Source organism: Geotrypetes seraphini, chromosome 7 (assembly GCF_902459505.1).
Source record: "Geotrypetes seraphini chromosome 7, aGeoSer1.1, whole genome shotgun sequence".
Taxonomy (NCBI): Eukaryota; Metazoa; Chordata; class Amphibia; order Gymnophiona; family Dermophiidae; genus Geotrypetes; species Geotrypetes seraphini.
In genome coordinates, this window is record NC_047090.1 from 30,510,871 (window position 1) to 30,532,103 (window position 21,233).

At 46.7% G+C, this 21,233-nt stretch overlaps 1 protein-coding gene across 3 annotated transcripts in view; it reads right to left on the minus strand.

Annotated features, from left to right (window-relative positions):
- Positions 1 to 21,233, minus strand: part of NUDT4 (nudix hydrolase 4) — an 80,865-nt gene that overhangs the window by 50,344 nt on the left and 9,288 nt on the right. The gene's annotated exons all lie outside the window — the stretch shown is intronic.

Here is a 21,233-nt window from a genome sequence, read left to right on the forward strand (position 1 = left end):
GTACAAGATGTATATGCTTGGAAATATTGTAAAATTTTATAAATAAAATAAAAAAAAAATAAAAAAAATAAAAGGTAAGTTACTGAAAACTAGATAAAGCACCAGTTACTTACCTGTAACAAGTGTTATCCATGGACAGCAGGCAGATATTCTCACATGTGGGCAACATCATCCACGTAGCCTGGTATGGACAGTGCTAAAGTGTATTGTCACTTAGACCACCCTGTACCGCACATTCGCAAGTGCTTTTACACCCTTTACAAATGTCCTCAATGGGAGTGGAATGGGACTGGAATGGAGATAAGCTACTGAAGTTGCCATTGCTCTTACTTTATGTGTCTGTGACATGACATTCCAGTGGCAACCCAGCCTGAGCATAGCTGAACAAGATACAATTCACTAACCATGTAGAGATTGTTCTCTTATAAACAGGAGCTCCTAGCCTGTTGGGATCAAAGGACAGTAATAGCTGAGTAGTAGTGCTGTGAGGCTCTGTTCGATCCAGATAGTAAACTGCGGCACGTTTACAGTCCAGATAAGAGTTGTTCTTCACACTCATCCAAAATTCCTATCATGATAATAACGTGTAGAAGTGTTACAAATTAAGATAGACAAGGGTGACCCGGTCGACATTGTAAATCTGGATTTTCAGAAGGTGTTCGACAAGGTCCCGTATGAATGACTACTTCAAAAAATTGCAAGCCATGGAATCGAAGGTAAAATACTCACATGGATTAAAAACTGGTTGGCAGATAGGAAACAGAGAGTGGGGGTAAATGGACAATATTCGGACTGGAAAAGCGTCACCAGTAGAGTGCCGCAGGATTCGGTGCTTGGACCCGTGCTCTTCAATATATTTATAAACGACCTGGAAATTGGTACGACGAGCAAGGTTATTAAATTCGCAGACCATACAAAGTTATTCAGAGTAGTGAAGACACAGAAGGATTGCGAAAACCTGCGATGTGACAAACACGCTTGAGAAATGGGCTGCCGCATGGCAAAAGAAGGTTTAACGTGGATAAGTATAAGGTAATGCATGTCGGTAACAAAAATCTTATACATGAATACAGGATGTCCATTGCAGTACTCGGAAAGAGACTTGGGAGTATTGATAGACAAGTCAATGAAGCTGTCCACGCAATGCGCAGTGGCAGCAAAAAGGGCAAACAGAATACTAGGAATGATTAAGAAGGGGATCACGAACAGATGGGAGAAGGTTACCATGCTGCTGTTACACCATGGTACGCCCCCACCTGGAATACTGCGTCCAGCACTGGTTGCTGTACATGAAGAAGGACATGGTACTACTCGAGAGGGTCTAGAGAAGAGCGACTAAAATGCTTAAGGGACTGGAGTTGTTGCCGTACAGTGAGAGATTAGAGAAACTGGGCCTCTTCTCCCTTGAAAAGAGGAGACAGAGGGGACAAGATCGAAACATTCAAGATAATGAAGGGAACAGACTTAGTAGATAAAGACAGGTTGTTTACCCCCTCCAAGGTAGGGAGAATGAGAGGTCACTCTCTAAAGTTGAAAGGGGATAGGTTCCGTACAAACATAAGGAAGTTCTTCTTCACCCAGAGAGTGGTAGAAATCTGGAATGCTCTTCCGGAGGCTGTTATAGGGAAAAACACCCTCCAGGGATTCAAGACAAAGTTAGACAAGTTCCTGCTGAACCAGAACATATGCAGTTAAGGCTAGACTCAGTTAGAGCACTGGTCTTTGACCTAAGGGCCGCCATGGGAGTGGACTGCTGGGCACGAAGGACCACTGGTCTAACCCAGCAATTCTTATGTTCTTATGACTTGACTGCTACTTAAATACTTTACGTGGAAAGTATAATCAAAAGAGATTCAAATGAAGGTTTCATCAAAGTGGTAAGAACAACATTTAGGTCCTAATTAACTGGAGGTTTGTTTGGAGGCTTCAAATTTATAAGGCCTTTCATGAACCTAGAAATTAATGGCTGTGTAGCTAGAAGCTTGTTGTTGAGAGGTATATGAAAGGCACCGATAGCATTGAGATGAACACAAACTGAAGTGTGTGTTTTTTTAGATCAGTGTCAGGCAGATGGAGAAAGTAATACAGCACTGATAGAGGGCATGTGTCGGGAGATAATTCCTATAGGCGACACCAGAAGTCAGACCATATGCACTTGAAGCAGTAGCATTGCTGTATGGAGGTTTGCCTGGAGGTGTTTATGACAGATGACACTGGAGTAGAGAGATGGAAGTCATCTATGCACTGGGAGCCAGGAACTAAGCTGTAAGATGCAGAGACTGTAGATTGGGATGAAGAAGGGATCCTTCGTTCTGAGTCAAGAGAGTTGGAAAGATTTGTAGGAAATTTAGTTCTCCGACATAGAGTTGAAAAAGTAAAGGGAACCAGGGTTGTCTCGGCCACCATGAAGCTATGAAAAACATTGTGGCAGATGGATCCAAGATGGTTGACAGGACAGCTAGCTGAGCGTCCCGGTTAGATTCTCGACTGAAACGCAGGCTTTTTCTTTTACCACGTTTGTCCTTACCTAACAATGACAAAAAGAAGGGGCCGAAGTGCCGCTGTAGCCTCGCGGCACCCTGACCCCGCAAGAGTCGGCAACATCGAAGACCTAGTCCGCCGGATGCAGGAAGTGTCAGCGTCGGCTTCACCGTTGGAGGCTCTCGTTGGTGAGCAGGAGGTGGTCTCCCCGGGACTGGAGATCTCACTGAGCCCGACGCCAGAGCACCTCCCCCTCTTCCTCAGAACACCAGCTCCCCTGGGGTAGTGGAGCCATTGGAGGTCGGTGAGCTCCTGCCCCATGAGGCTTCAGACACCAAACAGGGGAGACTGGATTTGGACTCCTGCTATGGGAGTCCTGTGCTGGCTGAGGCTCATAACAGCATGAGGGATTGCAGCTTCCAGTAGAACAGCATACAGGAGGAGAGGTCAGCTATATTAAATCTTCCTATTCAATCTGAACAATCTAATATAATAGAAAAACCCCGAGAAATAACTCTTGAGGCAATATGGGATCTAGTGGCGGACCTGGCAAAATCAATTAAACCTCAAATTTCTCAAATTGAATTAAAATTAAACACCCATGAAACACATATCAAAGGCTTACAAACTGATATGCAGGACCTTAAAGACTCAAATGCTGCCACTAAACAACTTAATGAAACATTAATGAGAGATATTATAAATATGAGAAGAAAATTGGAAGCTTTGGACAATCTTTTTCGTAATAATAATCTCAGGTTAATTAATTTTCCTAGAATGGCAACAATACCTCCGAGAGATATGATAAAAAGGTACATGATAGAAATATTGGGCATATCAGAAGAATTGCTTCCACATTTACTCAGGTTTATTACCTGCCCACATGAAGGGTTGAAGGATAACATCAAGAACCACTACCACCGTCAGAGGTCCAACAGAATTTAAATGTTTCATTGATGTTGGAACAGTCAGATAAGGAAATTGCGATACCTGCAACTTTACTTCTTACTGTTGCCTTGGCACCAGACAAAAACTGGTTGCTGAGACTTTACTTCAAAAATAAACTAAAATAATTTTTGGGATTTAAAATACAAATATTTCCGGATCTGGCACGAGAAACCAGAAGCGTCGTCGTGAATTTTAGATTTTGAAGCCAGGAGTTATTGCTCTTGGAGCTTCTTTCTTTTTAAGATACCCATGTAAATGTGTGATATTATATCAAAAGCAAAAATATGTCTTCTTTGACCCTATATAACTGACAACCTTTCTGTCAGCTGCACACCTGAAAGCTGGGACAACAACAACATGAATGCTCATTGTTTAATTTGGTTACTTCCTTCAGTTGACTGTAACCCTGTTTTTCTTCTTTCTTTATATTTCAATGATTCTTTTTGGCTCACTTCTTCACATCTTGGATCCATGAACTGAGGACTTGAGGAGGAGGCTGACTACCTTTGCTTTGATAGTGATTAATGTTACTTTGGAATTTTTATTTTTCTTTATTGCTTCTCCTTTCTGTACAAGTGTATACTTGATATGTTTTTGAAAATTGATAAATAAATAAAAAATTTAAAAAAAACAACATTGTGGCAGGTTCTAGCAGCAGCTTGAACAGAGTTTTCACTATCAGAGGGATTGGAGGGAATAGAAACTTGCCTATCCAGTCCAGACTCTAGACGATGAGGACAGTACAGACAGGAACAGAAGTGTGGAAGTTTGTGATTGTTGGGAGATGCAAACAAAATCTATTTGTTGAGATGAACCAAGTGGCAACTCGTGAAGTTGAAGGAATCTGCTTAATTTGTCTGCTAAAGCATTCTGTTTCCCTGCTAGGTAAACTGGTTTCAGGAAAATGTTGCACAGGATTGCCAGAGACCAGATCTCTATTACCTCCTGGCAAAGAGGATGAGAGCCTGTACCTCCTTGCCTGTTTATGTAGTACATTGCTACTTGATTATCCTTTCTGATTAAAATTACTTGGTTCAGGAAATGGTCTTGAAAGGTGTGAAGGGCACTGCGTATAGCTTGAAGATCCAGATTGATATGGAGGGATCTTTGTAGATTCCAAGAATTCCAAGTGTGAAAGCCGTCCAGGTGAGCTCCCCATGCATACATGGAAGCATCTGTTAGAACATAAGAACATAAGAAGTTGCCCCCGCTGAGTCAGACCAGAGGTCCATCTTGCTCAGCGGTCCGCTCCCGCGGCGGCCCATCAGGCCTAGTGCCTGAACAGTGGTCCCTGTTTAATTTTTAAACTTACCTCTAATCCCATTCCTCTACTCTTATCTGTACCCCTCAATCCCTTTGTCTTCCAAGTACCTATCCAAAGCTTCTTTGAACCCCTGTAGCGTGCTCCTGTTTATAACATCCTCTGGTAGCGCGTTCCATGTATCCACCACCCTCTGTGTGAAAAAGAACTTCCTGGCGTTTGTTCTAAACCTCTCCCCTTTCAATTTCTCTGAGTGCCCCCTAGTATCTTCTGATGTGGAGGAATGTCAAACAGGAGACCTCTGGAGAGATTGGTGGGTTTTAACCACCAATGAGGAGAGTGATGGAGTAGGGAGGTGACCTGAAGACGTTGTGAGAGCAGCCTGTGACCATTGAGAGGCTAACGTCCATTTAGCACCTCTTGATATGTAGTCATGTAAACAGGGTTACGTATACTGTCAACTCCATGTGATCTAACAGTCACATTAGCTGTCGAGCTGTGATGGTTTGAAAAATAGAGACTTGCTTACAAAGGTGAAGAGTAGCTTCTAGTCTCTGTTGAGGGAGGTACACTCGAGACTGAAATGTATCTAGTCGAGCCTCTATAAATTCCAGATTCTAGATCAGTTAAAAATGGGGTTTTTGGTAACTGACTGCAAATCCCAGAAGTTCTAGGAAACGTATTGAGTTGGCAGCTGATTGGACTGCTTGTGGTGATGATGTCTTTTTGAACCAGTCATCCAGATAGGAGAATTCATGAAAGTCATAAAAGTAGCATGCTGCAGCCACTACAACTAAGCACTTTGTGAACACTCGGTGTTGATGCTCCCTGAATTGGAGGTGATGCTGGCCTATTCAAAAGCGAAGGTACTGCCTGTGGGCTTACAGAAACGGGATGTGTGTATACTTCCTTGAGTTCATAGCTAGTCATTCTTTTCGAGTAGGGGATACAAGGTTCCCATGAGAAAGCATACAGAACTTCTCCATCACCAAGTATGTGTTGAGTTCATGGAGGTCTAGAATTAGTCATAGATCTCCCGTTGTCTTCAGTATGAGGAAGTATTTGAGAGTAGAACCCCTGGCCCTCTACTGAGGAGGCACTGGTTCAATGGTGTTAAGCTGCAGAAGGGCCAAGAGTTCCTGAAGGAGGGAAATCTGCTGGGAATTGAAAGAGGACTCTTGGTGGTTTCTTTGGAGGGGTTTCCTGCAGATGAAGAGCATAGCCTTCTTTCACCACATGTAAAACCCCAAGTGTCTATGATGAGAGAACGATGGTGGTAGTGGGCAAGTCGACCTCCGAAAGGATGGGGAGGAGGTTGCAGAACGGTTGACAGGCTCTCTAGAAGTACATCAAAAAGACTAGAGTCAACTTAGCAGAAGGAGTCTGAGATTTCTAAGAGTGTTGGTTGCTAGGGTGCTTTTGAGCTGGAGTTCTGGAAGACATTGGTGGTAGAGTGTAGCACCATTTAAAAGATGTAATTGACTGTCTAAGATTGTAATATTGCCTAGGAGACTGCGGCTGAGAGGGTGGTCAGAATTTGTTCAAGCCTGGTGATCTTTGCATAGCTTCTTCAATCTTATCACCAAATGGTTCATCTCCCAAACAAGGAATATTTGACAGACTGTCCTGGACATTGGGGTCCAAGTCTGATACATGAAGCCACGCTTATTATATTGCCGTGATGGTTAGGAGGTTATATCAAAGAATGATCATGCCATGAATTTTCTAGTCTCAAGGAGATCATGGGTAGTCTGTTGGAAGTCAGCAAATTGGTCTCTAGGAATGCTGTTCGAAGTGAGACAGGTACTGAATTGTTTGAAATAGAAGGTCATATACAAATTATAACTCAGGATGCAGCCGGTAAGCATTGTATTATGGAATAGCTTACGGCCAAACCTGTCCAAAGTACGACCGTCCCTACCTGGAGGAGTACTAGCATATGTTCTAGAACTAGAATTTCTTTAAAGCAGACTCCACCAGGAGAGACTGATGTTGCAATTGAGGCTTATCAAAGCCAGGACAGGATTGCACCCTATAAAGGGAATCTAATTTACTTGGAGCTACCGGAATAAGTGGAGGAGTCTCCCAGTTTTTAAATATTTCATCTCTGGATGAAATGATTATGGATGAGAGTTTCAAACAGTCTTTAGGGATTTGCTCAAAATCCAGAGCATCAAAAAGTTCAACTTTTAGTTCAGATTCAGATTCCACTCTGACAGGAAGAGCTTGGCCCAGTTGTCTAATGAATTTGGTAAAGGAAAGGCTTTCCAGTGGTGACCTGAGCCTAGGTGGAAGAGGAAATGGATGCGATGAAAGCCCATATGACTCTGGTGCAGAGTAATTTTGAGTGGATAGATTATAATAAAATTCTTCTATGCCTGGAGAATTAGTAAATCTACTTCTAGAAGTACGACGTGAGGCATGGTGGCTATGGCACTGATGAGAGCACCATGAGGCCTTGTAGAGCATTGCTCGGGCTGGGCCAGTACCGGAGGAGTTAGTGCAGCAGCTGGTATCAATTGACTTTGAAGCATAGCTGCCAACTCCTTATGAAGTAATTCACGAAGTTGATCCTGGATGGAACATTGTGGTACAGAAAAGTTCAAATGGTACCATTGGTGGTGCAGGGTGTCGAGGCGTTGGTTGCACACCTCGGAGGAGACACTTCCTGCACAGATGGAGAGCAAGACTGCTTATGTTAATTGGCATCCATCGATGCTAGAGATGCCAGCGATGTTGGTGAGGTGAAGCATGGGAATGCTTCTTAGCCTGTTTACTAGATGGTGTCAGCACTGGTACCGATAAAGAGCGATGTGCAAATGGTATTGTTTACATCGTTGCAGCTTTTCCCACATCGGATGTGGCAGTCATCGTGGATGGATCTTGAGGTCCAAAATGTTTTTCCTGTTGTAGTTCTTGAACCTTCAAAGAGTGTTTTTGTAGCATAACGGCGAGAACAAGAGTCCACTCGGTGACAGGACCAAGGCACCGAGGACACCAATTGTGTGGATCAGTGACCAATATGGCTCTGTTGCACCGATAACACTTCTTGATGCTGCTAGAAGGCTTTGACAAAGAAGGAAAAACTTCCAATGCAAGATCGAAGGAATCAATTTTTCCTCCAATGGTCGATTGATATTGTGACTGAAAAAAAGATTCAATGTTTTTGGCTGCAAAAATGGCTTGATGGAGGACCAAAGGACTAAAAACATTGGAAAGAAAAATTCTTAGAAAAAAATCTCAAACAAAAAGATTTATAAAGTACTATCAAGAAAAATAAAAGAAACTAAGTAAAAAATAGAACAGAAAGGCACAAAAACTTAAAAAAAAAAAAAAAAAAAAAAAAAAAGGCGCAACAGGAAAGACTCCAATGATATACATCTTCTTAGCTCCCAGGAAAACGAAGAACTAATGGTTTTGTGAGCCAATGTCAGGCGGAAAGGCACTCATGCACGCGCAGTTCAGGCGGTCTCGAAACTTCTAAATAAGTTAAAGTGACAGTACACTTTAGCACTGTCCATACTGGGCTCCATCGATGACATGACCCACATGTGAGAATATGCTGCCTGCTTGTCCTGGGATAAAGCTTCTTACAGGAAGTCTAATTTTGATAGCTGTCATCTCTAACATTTAAGCTACATTTAAAACAGTGAAAAAAAACAAACACGGAATTGATCATTTCCATCCTATTTCTCATAATGTCTGATCAAGTCAAACTGTTCAAAAATAGAAGGAATATTTAGCATGCAACCACAGAAAGCAAAAGCAATGGTACATTTTGAAGTTAGAAGGTCGCAGCTAAAAAAAATATTGCTACATGCAGAATTCCTTTAATACATGTTGCAAACCAGTTTTTCAGATGGTCAGAATAAGGCATCATGGTATTCTCCCACCCAGATAAAATTTAATCCAAGTTCCAGTATTATCTGAGAACCACTGCAAGCATTTCACACACTGACATTGCAAACCAAATGCTTACTGTATTAGTAGGCTACATAAAATGGACAACAGGAAAAAAAACCCCTCCATTTTCATATAATTTAAAAAAGTTATCCCAGAATCTCCACTAACATCAAATCAGATTTCTTAAATTTCTTACTTGATCACCTCTTTCCCCAAAGGCCTTAAAAAGCAGATAATCATAAAAATGCCTAACAGTTAAAAAGTACCTCATTAAAAAAAAAAAATTCCATCTACATAATGGAAGACCTAACCTTCAAATCTATGTCAGAATCAGATTTTTGCCTACATCTGCACCACAACACAGAGAACTACAAATTAAAAATCCAAGACCCTTTTTCTCCCCTCCTTTCTGGAAGTTGAGCAATTTAGATACAAAGAAGCTCCAAAGCAAATTATCACATTTCAGAACAGTATGGAATAGCCATCTAGTGGTTAGTGTACAGTGCTGACAACCAGAAACACTGGCTCCAATCCTGCAAATTCCTTGTAATTTTGGGCAGGTTGCTTTAACCCTCCATTGCCTCAGGTATAAACAAACTAGGTTCTCTAGAGATAACAAAATACATAGAGTACCTGAATATAAAAACACCTTGAGCTGCTACTATTACTGAAAAAGAGTGGCTAAATCCAAATAATGTTACATTTAAAGGAAAAATTATGTTCTTACCTGTTAATTTTCTTTCCTTTAGACACAGCAGATGAATCCAGAGACTAGTGGGATAGCATATATCTACCAGCAGGTGGAGATAGAGAACTGATTTGCAGGTGCTACTTTCGGATAGAACTCGTCCTGGCTAATTCGTATCACTCTTTGCCCAAACATCAGGAACAAATCCACTTTTTAAGTCAAAAACTGTTTTCCCATATGTAAAAACAACATAGCCAACAAGAACAACAAACTTGAAACAACAACATTGGTAATCCGCAAAGAAAGTAAATGCAGAATATAAGACTAGGTGGGGCTCTGGATTCATCTCCTGCGTCTAAAGGAAAGAAAATTAACAAGTAAGAATATAATTCTTCTTTCCTTAGCAACAGCAGCAGATGAATCCAGAGACTAGTGGGATGTAACAAAGCAATTCTCAATCAGGATGGGAGGCGAAAGCCGCCTTTGCAATAACTGAAGCACCAAAAGACGCTTCCGCGTGCACCGTCATATCCAACCGGTAATGCTTAGAAAATGTGTTCGATGATGACCAAGTGGCCGCTCTACAAGTTTCCTCCAAAGAAAATCCCCTGGACTCAGCCCAAAGTAGCCACCGCCCTGGTGGAATGAGCATGGAAAGCCTCAGGCAATCATCTCCCTACCAACAAGCAAGCAGAAGTGACAGCCTCCCAATGAACTACCGAGGCCTTGTAGGTCGCTAAACCCTTCCTGGGTCCTGAAAACAGCACAAAGAGGTGATTCAAACACCGAAAGTCATTAATAACCTGAAGATAGTGCAAGAGAATTCTACACACATCAAGCAAATGCAAGGACTGAAACCGGGACCCCCAATCCTCTTCCCTGAAGGATGGAAGAAAGATGAACTGATTGACATAAAAAGGTGACACTACCTTAGGAAGAAGTGAAGGACCTGTCCGAATCGAGACTTCTGAATCCAAGGCCTGCAACTCAGACACACAATGAGCGGACGCCATAGCTACCAAAAAACCGCCTTTAAAGTCACGTCTTTGAGCATCACCTTATCTAAGGGTTCGAAGGGAGCCCCTTGTAATCCCCTAAGAACCAATCAAAAAACTCCAATCTGAATACAGTTTATGCAACAGCGGACGAATGCGAATCACCCCCTTCAGGAAGTGAACCACATCCAGCTGCGAAGCCAAAGAGTTTGATACTTTCCCTCTGTAACAGGCGATAGCTGCAACTTGAACTCGAAGAGAACTGTAGGCTAACACTTTGGATATCCCATCTTGCAAGAATGATAGATTTTGGGAAAGGGTAGCTCAGAATGGAGAAACACCCATCTGACCATACCAAGAATCAAAAAGTCGCCAGACCATGGCATAAGCCGCAGACATAGATCTCTTCTTTGCCTGCAGAAAAGTAGTAATAACCTGTTCTGAAAGTTTTTGTTTTTTTTTTAATTAGGATTTTATATACCGCCTATCAAGGTTATCTAAGCGGTTCTACAATCAGGTACTCAAGCATTTTCCCTATCTGTCCCGGTGGGCTCACAATCTATCTAACGTACCTGGGGCTATGGAGGATTAAGTGACTTGCCCAGGGTCACAAGGAGCAGCGTGGGGTTTGAACCCACAACCCCAGGGTGCTGAGGCTGTAGCTTCAACCACTGCGCCACACACTCCTCCACTGAAACTGTAAAGCACAGTTATTTACTGTAACAGGTGTTATCCAGGGACAGCAGGCATATATTCTCACATGTGGGTGACGTCATCAAGTTTATTATTATTATTATTATTAGTTGGCTTGTTCAATCGCTTAATCGGATTTCTAAGCGATGTACAGTAAAATATACTTTCATAGGGAAACAAAAACATTACATACACTTAATTAATTATAATATAAACAAAAGGAAAGAGGGGATGAAATACATTTTTTATAGTAAAGAAAGAACATACAGGGGAAATACAAAAGGAAGTTGGCAAAACAAGAAAAAGCAAAATAATTCACTAAAATAACACTATAAAATAAAATTTAATTAATTTGCAAATGCATCTTTAAACAGAAAGGTTTTTAACTCGCTTTTAAATTTCCCAAACACCTTCTCCTCCCGTAAAAACTACGGAGCCCCAGCGCGGACAGCTTTTCAAGCAAACTTGATTGAAGTTTCAAGTTTGCTACACTGCACCACGCATGTGCATGCCTTCTTGCCCACTAGAGGGCGCATCCCCACCTCGTGGTCCTCAGTTCCATAACCAGCAAAGAAGCCATCCCCGGGGAGGAGGGCGGGTTGTGAGAATATATGCCTGCTGTCCCTGGATAACACCTGTTACGGTAAGTAACTGTGCTTTATCCCAGGACAAGCAGGCATGATATTCTCACATGTGGGTGACCTCCAAGCCAACCAAAAAAGGGCAGGTGGGAGGATGGCAATTCAGGAAAACAGGTTACGTAACACCGACTGGCCAAAACGGCCATCGCTTCTGGACAAAGTGTCCAGACAGTAGTGGGAGGTGAACGTATGAACCGAAGACCAAGTGGCAGCTTTACATATGTCCTCCACAGGAGTAGACCAGAGGAAAGCAACAGAAGCTGCCATAGCCCGGACCTTATGCCCCGTGACTCGACCATGGAGCGTGAGACCAGCCTGAGCGTAGCAAAAAGAAATACAAGCAGCCACCCAGTTGGACAAGGTGCGCTTGGAAACAGGATGTCCCAACCGATTAGGATCAAAGGACAAAAACAATTGAGGAACCTTCCGATGAGACTTGGTACGTTGGAGATAAAAGGCCAACGCCCTCTTACAGTCAAGCGTGTGAAGCGCCGCCTCACCAGGATGAGAGTGGGGCTTCGGGAAGAACACCGGAAGAACAATGGACTGATTGAGGTGGAAATCAGACACAACCTTAGGCAAAAATTTAGGATGGGTGCGAAGAACCACCTTGTCATGATGAAACACAGTAAAAGGTGGATCCGCAACCAAAGCCTGCAGCTCACTAATCCGATGAGCGGACGTGAGCGCAAGCAAAAAGACCACCTTCCAAGTGAGAAACTTAAGATGAGATTTGTCGATAGGCTCAAAAGGAGGCTTCATCAGTTGAGCTAAGACCACATTAAGATCCCAAACTACAGGAGGAGGTTTCAGAGGAGGGTGAACATTCACGAGACCCCTCATGAAACGAGTTACCAGAGGATGAAGAGAAAGAGACCGACCCTCGAGATGCCGATGGAACGCTGCAATGGCACTGAGATGCACACGAATGGAAGTCGTCTTCAGCCCAGACTTAGACAGATGCAACAAATATTCCAGCACCGAAGACACTGGAACTGAACTCGGGTCCAGATGGTTCGAGGAACACCAGGATGAAAATCTGGTCCACTTCTGGGAATAACAAAGCCTAGTCGAGACCTTGCGCGAGGCTTCCAAAATCTCCCTCACCGACTGAGAAACCGGAACCGAAGTCAAGGGGAAAGGAACCAAGCGGTCAGATGTAAAGACAGAAGATTGGGATGTAACAGCGAACCCCGACTGAGACAGCAGAGAGGGAAAAACAGGCAGAAGCAGAGGTTCCCTGACACTGAGTTGAAGGAGCAGGGAGAACCAGTGCTGTCTGGGCCAACGAGGCGCAATGAGAATCATAGTGGCTCTGGTCGATTTGAGATGTACCAACGTTCTCAAGATCAGAGGAAAAGGAGGGAACGCATAAAGGAACCTCCCCCCCCAGTCTAGAAGGAAGGCATCGGCCTCGAGACGGTCCCGGGAGTACATCCGAGAACAATAGAGGGGCAGTTTGTGAGTCTCCGGGGAGGCAAACAGATCCACCTGAGGAGTCCCCCAGCGGTCGAAGACCTCGCGTAGAACCCGGGAGTTCAGCGACCACTCGTGCGGCTGGAGAAGACGACTGAGTTTGTCTGCCAGACAGTTCCTCTCTCCCTGAATGTAAACCGCACGCAAGAATATGTTCTGGGAGACCGCCCATTCCCAAAGGCGCAGGGCTTCCCGGCACAGAGACCAAGAGCCCGTTCCGCCCTGTTTGTTCACATAATACATCGCCACCTGGTTGTCCGTCCGTACGAGGACTACCTGATCGTGCAAGTGGCAGAACGCTTGAGCCGCCAGAAAAATGGCCCGAAGCTCCAACACATTGATGTGACAAAGACGGTCCTCTGCCGACCATAGACCCCGAGCCCGCAGACCGTCAAGATGAGCCCCCCAGGCGTACTCCGAGGAGTCCGTGGTCAGGACCTTGTGATGCGGAGGAACGAGAAAGAGCAAACCCCCGGAAAGATTGGAAGAGTTGGTCCACCAACGGAGCGAGCGTCTCAAAGAAGGAGTCACCGTTATTGGACGAGATACTGGGTCGCGATCCTGACGCCACTGCGAGGCCAAGGTCCACTGAGGAAGCCTCAGATGCAAGCGGGCGAACGGAGTAACGTGGACCGTCGATGTCATGTGGCCCAGAAGAACCATCATGCGCTGAGCCGATACTACAGGCATCAGCGAGACCTGGCGACTCAATCGAAGTAGGGCCTCCAACCGAAGAGGGGGGAGGAACGAACGAAGGTGAACCGTGTCCAGCACGGCTCCAATAAACTGAAGGGATTGAGTCGGGCACAATTGAGACTTGGGAAAGTTCACTTCGAACCCCAGGCGTTGAAGGAAAATGATAGTCTGTTGGGTCGCTGAGATAACCCCCTCCCTGGTCGACGCTTTGATCAGCCAATCGTCCAGGTAGGGAAAGACCTGTAGCCCCCGAGATCTCAGGGCTGCAGTGACCACCACCATACACTTCGTGAAGACTCGAGGGGACGAAGCCAGTCCGAAGGGGAGGACTCGATATTGAAGGTGCAACTCCCCCACCTGAAACCGTAAGAATTTGCGGAAGGCGGGATGCACCGGAACATGAGTATATGCTTCCTTTAAGTCTAGGGAGCACATCCAATCCCCTTCCTCCAAAAGAGGGTACAACACCGGAAGCGACAACATACGGAACTTCTCCCGGACTAGGAACTTGTTGAGCTTCCGGAGGTCCAAAATGGGGCGTAAGTCCCCTGTCTTCTTTGGGACCAAAAAGTAACGGGAGTAAAACCCCCACCCCCGTTGGTCGGGGGGTACAGGTTCCACCGCCCGAAGGCTCAACAAGGCCCTCGCTTCCGCGAGAAGAAGGGGAAGTTGGGTTTGGCTGAATGGGTAAGCAGCCGGCGGATGTTCCGGCGGCGTGGTTAAGAAATTGAGCGAGTAGCCCTCGGAGATAATCCGGAGCACCCAAGCATCTGATGTGATCCCGGTCCAGGCCGCAGAAAAGGCTCGGAGTCGACCCCCTATAGGAAGGGGGTTCGGTGAGAGTGCGGAAGGGGCCCGCCCCCATCCGCACATCCCGTCAAAAGGACGGCGCCAGCTTGGGCGTCCCCTGCGCCTGAGGTTTTTGTTGGCCTCCCCTACCCAGCTGTGGTGGGCGGTGGGGCGGAGGTCTAGAGAAGGCCGGCGTAGATTTCTGGGGGTATCGCCGTGGGGGAGGCCGAAACGGTTTCTGCGGCGGGGCCCGAGGTTTAGGACGGACCAAGGAGGCCAGGGAGCGCTCCTGTTCCGACAGACGTTTGGTCGCCGCCTCCAGGGACTCATCAAATAATTCAGAGCCAACACAGGGTAGATTGGCCAAACGTTCCTGCAAATTCGGGTCCATGTCCAGGGTACGTAGCCATGTCAGGCGGCGCATGGCCACAGCAAAGGCGGATACCCTGGAGGCCAGTTCAAATGCGTCGTAGACAGCGTGGAACAGGTACAAACGCAGCTGAGATAAGTTGGACATGAAAGTGGCAAAACCCTCCTTGTGGGAATCCGGCAGGACCCCTTGATAACGAGGCAAGTCTTTGACCATGCTTCGAAGATAAGAGGAGAATGTAAAGGCATAATTAAGGACCCTGGTAGCCATCAAAGAGTTGGAATAGAGGCGACGACCAAACTTGTCCAGGGTCCGACCCTCCCGTCCGGGTGGGACCGCCACCGAAATCTTAGCGGGCTGCGACTTTTTCAGCGCCGACTCGACCAGCAACGACTGGTGAGACAGTTGTGCTTTATCAAAGCCCTTCCATGGTATGGTCCGGTACTTGGACTCCATCTTCGAGGGCACCGCTATGACTGTAAGAGGGGAGTCCAAATTTCTCAGGAAGGTCTGGTGGAGGACCTTATTGAGAGGCAGACGAGGAGTTTCTCTCGGGGGAGTGGGCAGGTCTTGTTCCTCCAAAAACTCCTTCGTATACTGAGACCCAGCAAGCAAGTCCAGGCCTAAGGCCCTCGCCATATCCTGCACAAATTTTGAGAAGGAAGAGGGCCTAGCAGGCGGGGAAGGAGTACGCGAGGTCCGAGCCGCCAAGAAGGAGGGGGAGGCCTCGCGGGAATACCGAGGCTCCCTACCAGACCCCGATCCCCAAGAGGCCGTACCGAGCGACCTCGAAGGGGTCGGGGACCGCCTATGCCCCGAGGAGCCCTTGGGGGAAGTCCCCGGGGTATGAGGAACCGAGGTCCGTCCCCTCCGTCTCGGCGAGGAGTCTTTCGAACCCCTTTCTCCGGGGGTGCGGAAGAGCCTCGGATTATCGAGGCGGAGCTCCGAGACACGTAATGTCTCCCCCCCGGCCAGCGAGGAGCGACCGCGTCTCCGAGGAGAAGCACGAGAACGCTTGGGTTTCCTCGGCCGACGCCTCGGTCGAGGCCGACTCGAGGGCGAGGAGCCCCGGGAGGACCTCGAGGAAGAGGACGTAGAAGAGATCCTCCTAACCCGACGCACCTTGTCCCGAGGCCTGACACTCCTCTCAGGCTGGTCAACCGAGGTCGAGGTCGAGGGCAAGGTCGGGGTCGGCAGACCCCCGGGGGCCGAAGCCGAAGGCACCGAGACCGAGGCCGCCGACGCCGGGGCAGTCGAGGCCGGAGCAGTCGAGGCCGAAGCCTGCTGCAGGTGCGCGAGGGCCCCGGACAGCTCCGAGGCAATCAGCGCTCGGAGCAAGTCCTGGAAGACCGGAACACCCATCATGGCTGGCAGGTCCGGGGCCGAGGAGTGCTCCCTGGAGGGCGACCTCGGTCTCGAGTATTCCCTTGGGGCACTGGGCTTTGCTACTCGGGTCGGGGCAGAGGACGACCCACCCGCAGTCGAGGAGCCCGAGGATGGTTTCTTCGCCGACCCTGGAGTCGAGGATGGAAGAGAGGACTTACCCGAAGCAGGCTTGGTCGAGGCAGCAGGCTTGGAGGAAGTCAAGGGTCGAAGCGAGGTCGGGGGACCGGAGGCCGAGGCCGGGGCCGAAGCCGAGGCTGACGTCGAGGCCTTCCTCGCCGCGGGGTCTGCAGAGAAGAGCTCCACCATCCGGGCACAGCGTCGGGCTCTAGTCTGAAAAGTGGAGCACCTATCACAGGACTCAGTAGGATGCTCAGGATCCAGACAAACTAAGCACCACCGGTGAGGATCGGTAATTGAGAGCAACCGATCGCACCGGGTGCACTTTTTAAAGCCCGACAAAGGACGGGACATGGGCACAAAAACCGGCCGGGAACGAACGAGGTCCCACGGCCGCGGTTACCGGGAGCCCCCGGAGCCGAATCAAAATAATTTTTTTTTTTTTCCCGACGAAAACTGAAACAAAAGAAAGAAAAGCAAATTAAGCACAGCGACCGTGAAAGAAACACACAGCCGCGGTGTCAGAAGGCTAATTTCGAAGAGCACAAAATCCACAGGGCTTCTGGCTCCGCGGAAAAAACTGAACTGAGGACTACGAGGTGGGGATGCGCCCTCTAGTGGGCAAGAAGGCATGCACATGCGTGGTGCAGTGTAGCAAACTTGAAACTTCAATCAAGTTTGCTTGAAAAGCTGTCTGCGCTGGGGCTCCGTAGATGACGTCACCCACATGTGAGAATATCATGCCTGCTTGTCCTGGGATAATCTCATGTATGGGTGACGTCACCAACGGAGCCCCGGTAAGGACCACTTTAAGCTTCAAGTTTATTAGGTTTTTATATACCGCCTATCAAGGTTATCTAAGCGGTTTTTACAATCAGGTACTCAAGCATTTAAAAGTGCATCGCCACTTTAAGACTTTTAGAAAGTTTGCAATAGCCCAAACTGTGCGTGCACGAGTGCCTTCCTGCCCAACATAGGGCGCGCGATCCCTCAGTTAAGATAAGTCAGCTAAGAAGCCAACCTGGGGAGATGGGTGGCTTGTGAGAATATCTGCCTGCTGTCCCTGGATAACAACTGTTACGGTAAGTAACTGTGCTTTATCCCAGGACAAGCAGGCAGCATATTCTCACGTATGGGTGATCTTCAAGCTAACAGAAATGGGATGGTGGGAGAGTTGGCCTTTAAGAAAATAAATTTTGTAATACAGATTGGCCGAAGTGCCCATCCCGTCTGGAGAAGGACTCCAGACAGTAGTGAAAAGTGAATGTATGGCAGGCAGGCTTTTCTCACATGTTGGTGACTTCCAAGCTAACCAGAATGGGATGGTTGGAGTGTTGGTAACTTAGGAGAATAAATTTTGTAAGACTCTCTGGCCAAAATGGCCATCCCTTCTAGAGAAAACATCCAGACAATAATGAGAGGTGAAAGTATGAACCGATGACCAGGTGGCAGCTTTGCAAATTTCCTCAATAGGAATGGATCTGAGGAAAGCTACTGAAGTCGCCATGGCTCTGATTTTGTGGGCTGTAATTAGACTCTGTAGATGCAGTCCAGCCTGAGCCATCCAGTTGGAGATGGTTCACTTGGAAATCGGATAGAAACATAGAAGATGACGGCAGAAAAGGGCTACAGCCCATCAAGTCTGCCCACTCTGCTTACCCACCCCCTGTCTATGCCCTAATGACCCAATTTCCTTATCTTGACCTTCGTAGGGATCCCACATGGGTATCCCATTTATTCTTAAAGTCTGGCACGCTGTCTGCCTCGATCACCTGCACTGGAAGCTTGTTCCAATGATCAACTACTCTCTCTGTGAAGAAATACTTTCTGGTGTCGCCATGAAATTTTCCGTCCCTGAGTTTGAGCGGGTGCCCTCTTGTGGCCGAGGGTCCCTTGAGAAAGAAAATATCATCTTCCACTTCGACACATCCTGTGAGGTACTTAAATGTTTCGATCATGTTTCCCCTCTACCTACGTTCCTCGAGAGTATAGAGCTGCAATTTGTTCAGTCTCTCTTCGTACGAGAGACCCTTAAGCCCCGAGATCATCCTGGTGGCCATCCGATGTCCCAGCTTGTTCGGATCAAAGGAGACAAGAAGTTGAGGAGCAAATTTGTGTGGTTTGGTGCGTTCTAAGTAGAAGGCCAAAGCACGCTTACAGTCCAGGGTATGAAGAGCTGTTTCTCCAGGATGAGAATGAGGCCTTGGAAAAAACACTAGTAGTACAATGGATTGATTGAGATGAAATTTTGAAACCACTTTAAGTAAGAATTTAGGATGAGTACAGAGAACCACCTTGTCATGATGGAAAACTATGAAAGGCAGATCAGCAACTAAAGCTTGCAGCTCACTGACTCTTCGAGCAGATGTGAGGGCAATGAGAAACACCACTTTCCAAGTGAGATATTTCAGATGAGCCGTATCCATTGGTTCAAAAGGAGGCTTCATCAATTGAGCAAGAACAATATTGAGATCCCAAACCACTGGAGGTGGTTTGAGAGAAGGTTTGACATTGAAAAGTCCTTTCATAAATCTGGAAACCACAGGATGAGCAGAAAGGGGTTTTCCTTCGATAGACTGATGGAAAGCAGCAATTGCACTAAGATGGACTCGAATGGATGTAGACTTTAGGCCAGAGGTAGATAAATGCAGAAGATAATCCAAGACGAAGACAAGGAGGTATCTCGAGGCTCCTTGTTGTAAGAGATGCACCACATAGAAAATCTAGTCAATTTTTGGTGGTAGCATTGCCTAGTGGCAGGCTTTCTGGAAGCCTCTAAAATGTCCCGAACAGGTTGAGAAAACTGAAGAGGAGTTATGTTGAGAGGTACCAAGCTGTCAGGTGTAGAGACTGCAGGTTGGGATGAAGAAGAGATTCTTGACTCTGTGTAAGCAGAGATGGAAAAACTGGTTGAAGGTATGGCTCCCTGTTGCTGAGCTGAAGTAGAAGGGAGAACCAGGGTTGCCTGGGCCACCAAGGATCTATTAGTAGTGCTGCCCGATTTCAGATTCAAATTGAATGAATCGATTCAAATCTATTCATTTTGTAAAAAAATTTAAAAAAAAATAAAAAATTAAAAATCGGCCTGGCCGATTCAGTGACCAAACCCTCCTCCCCGTGTCTCCTAAAACAGGAGCGGCAGTGCTACCTCTTGCTGGCCATCCACTGCCGTTCCTGCTTTAGGGGTGAAGGTCTGTCTGGAAGTGCTGTAGTGTCCTCCGTCTCCCCCCTGGCAGCACTTGTGGCAATAGTAGCAGCAGCCAGCACAGTACTGCATCTGAAAACAGCAGAACTACAACATCTAGCATGCAGTGGGACACATCAGCCTGTTCGATAGAGAGTATAGAGGTGTCAAGCCTATATCCTCTCCCCAAGCTGCATAGAAGAGACGGCCCCCTATTGAATCCCTTACCCGAAACCTCTCGGCATCTGCACTGAAGCGCTTCATATCCAACTTTGCGCCAACTTCCAATTTACAGAACAGATCGAAGGAGTCCATACTTCCCCAGCATGCCTGAGAGGGGTGGGACTCTGAAAGAACTGAACGGAAGTGAGCTAATAAAAGCCGGGTGAAGGGCGTGGCAGTCTGCAGCTAGTCCAGCAGGAGCAAGAGAAGTAGCTAAGGGTTTATCTACAATGAGATAAGGCAGCAGCAAAGTTTATTTATTGTGTGGATAGATTATTATGGTAGTTTGTTAGTAAACGAGTTCCTCCCGACCTACCCATGGAGTTTTATGTAGAAAGAGTAAGGATAATGGTTTTTGATATACAGTACTGCCTTTCGCTGTTGAATTATTATATGGAGGCACGTTTTCTGTCCCCAGTGGGTTAATAATTTAAGTAAATGTGCCTGGAGCAATGAAGGTCCAGAGTCACAAGCAGCTGCCATAGGATTCAAACCCAGCTCCCCAGAAAGGTGGCCTAAAAATCTCAAAATTGTCTCCCATCCCAACCAGCCCTCTCCTTTAGATGTCGGGTAATCTTTCTACCTTGCTCTCTCAGTACTTGCTTCTGCAGAAATGTCCTGTGCATGTTTGAATTCTGATAAGAGGTGGGTAAGAAGAGCAGCTGCTTAGGGAGCCCAATCAGGTTTGGAGCTAGAAACATCATGTTGGCTCATCCCTATGAAGAAAGAAGGAGACCCTGGCAAACGAGTTATCAGTAGACAACCAGAGCCTGGGACCAACATAATTTGAATAATGACCAGACAACAAAAGGTAGAAACAATAATTTTATTTTCTGTTTTGTGATTACAATGTGTCAGATTTGAAATGTATATCATAAGAACATAAGAACATAAGCAGTGCCTCTGCCGGGTCAGACCATAGGTCCATCCTGCCCAGCAGTCCGCTCCCGCGGCGGCCCAAACAGATCACAACCTGTCTGAATCATCTGAAGGGGCTCCCCTGCCACCTTGGCCTCCCAATTTGGTCCTGCCTTCCCATCGAGTCCCAGCCCTCCGGTCCTGCACATGCACGACCTGGTTGGTTTATACTCATTACCTGACAAACTTTCTATACTTTTGTTACATCCCAGCTCCTCCCTCAGTATCCCATGATCCCTTTATCCCTCAGGAATCCGTCCAATCCCTGTTTGAATCCTTGGACCGTACCCTGCCTGATCACTTCCTCCGGTAGCACATTCCAAGTGTCCACGACCCTCTGGGTGAAAAAGAACTTCCTTGCATTTGTTCTGAACCTATCTCCCTTCAGTTTCTCAGAATGCCCCCTTGTATTTGTTGTCCCCTTCAGTCTGAAGAATCTGTCCCTATCCACCCTCTCTATGCCCC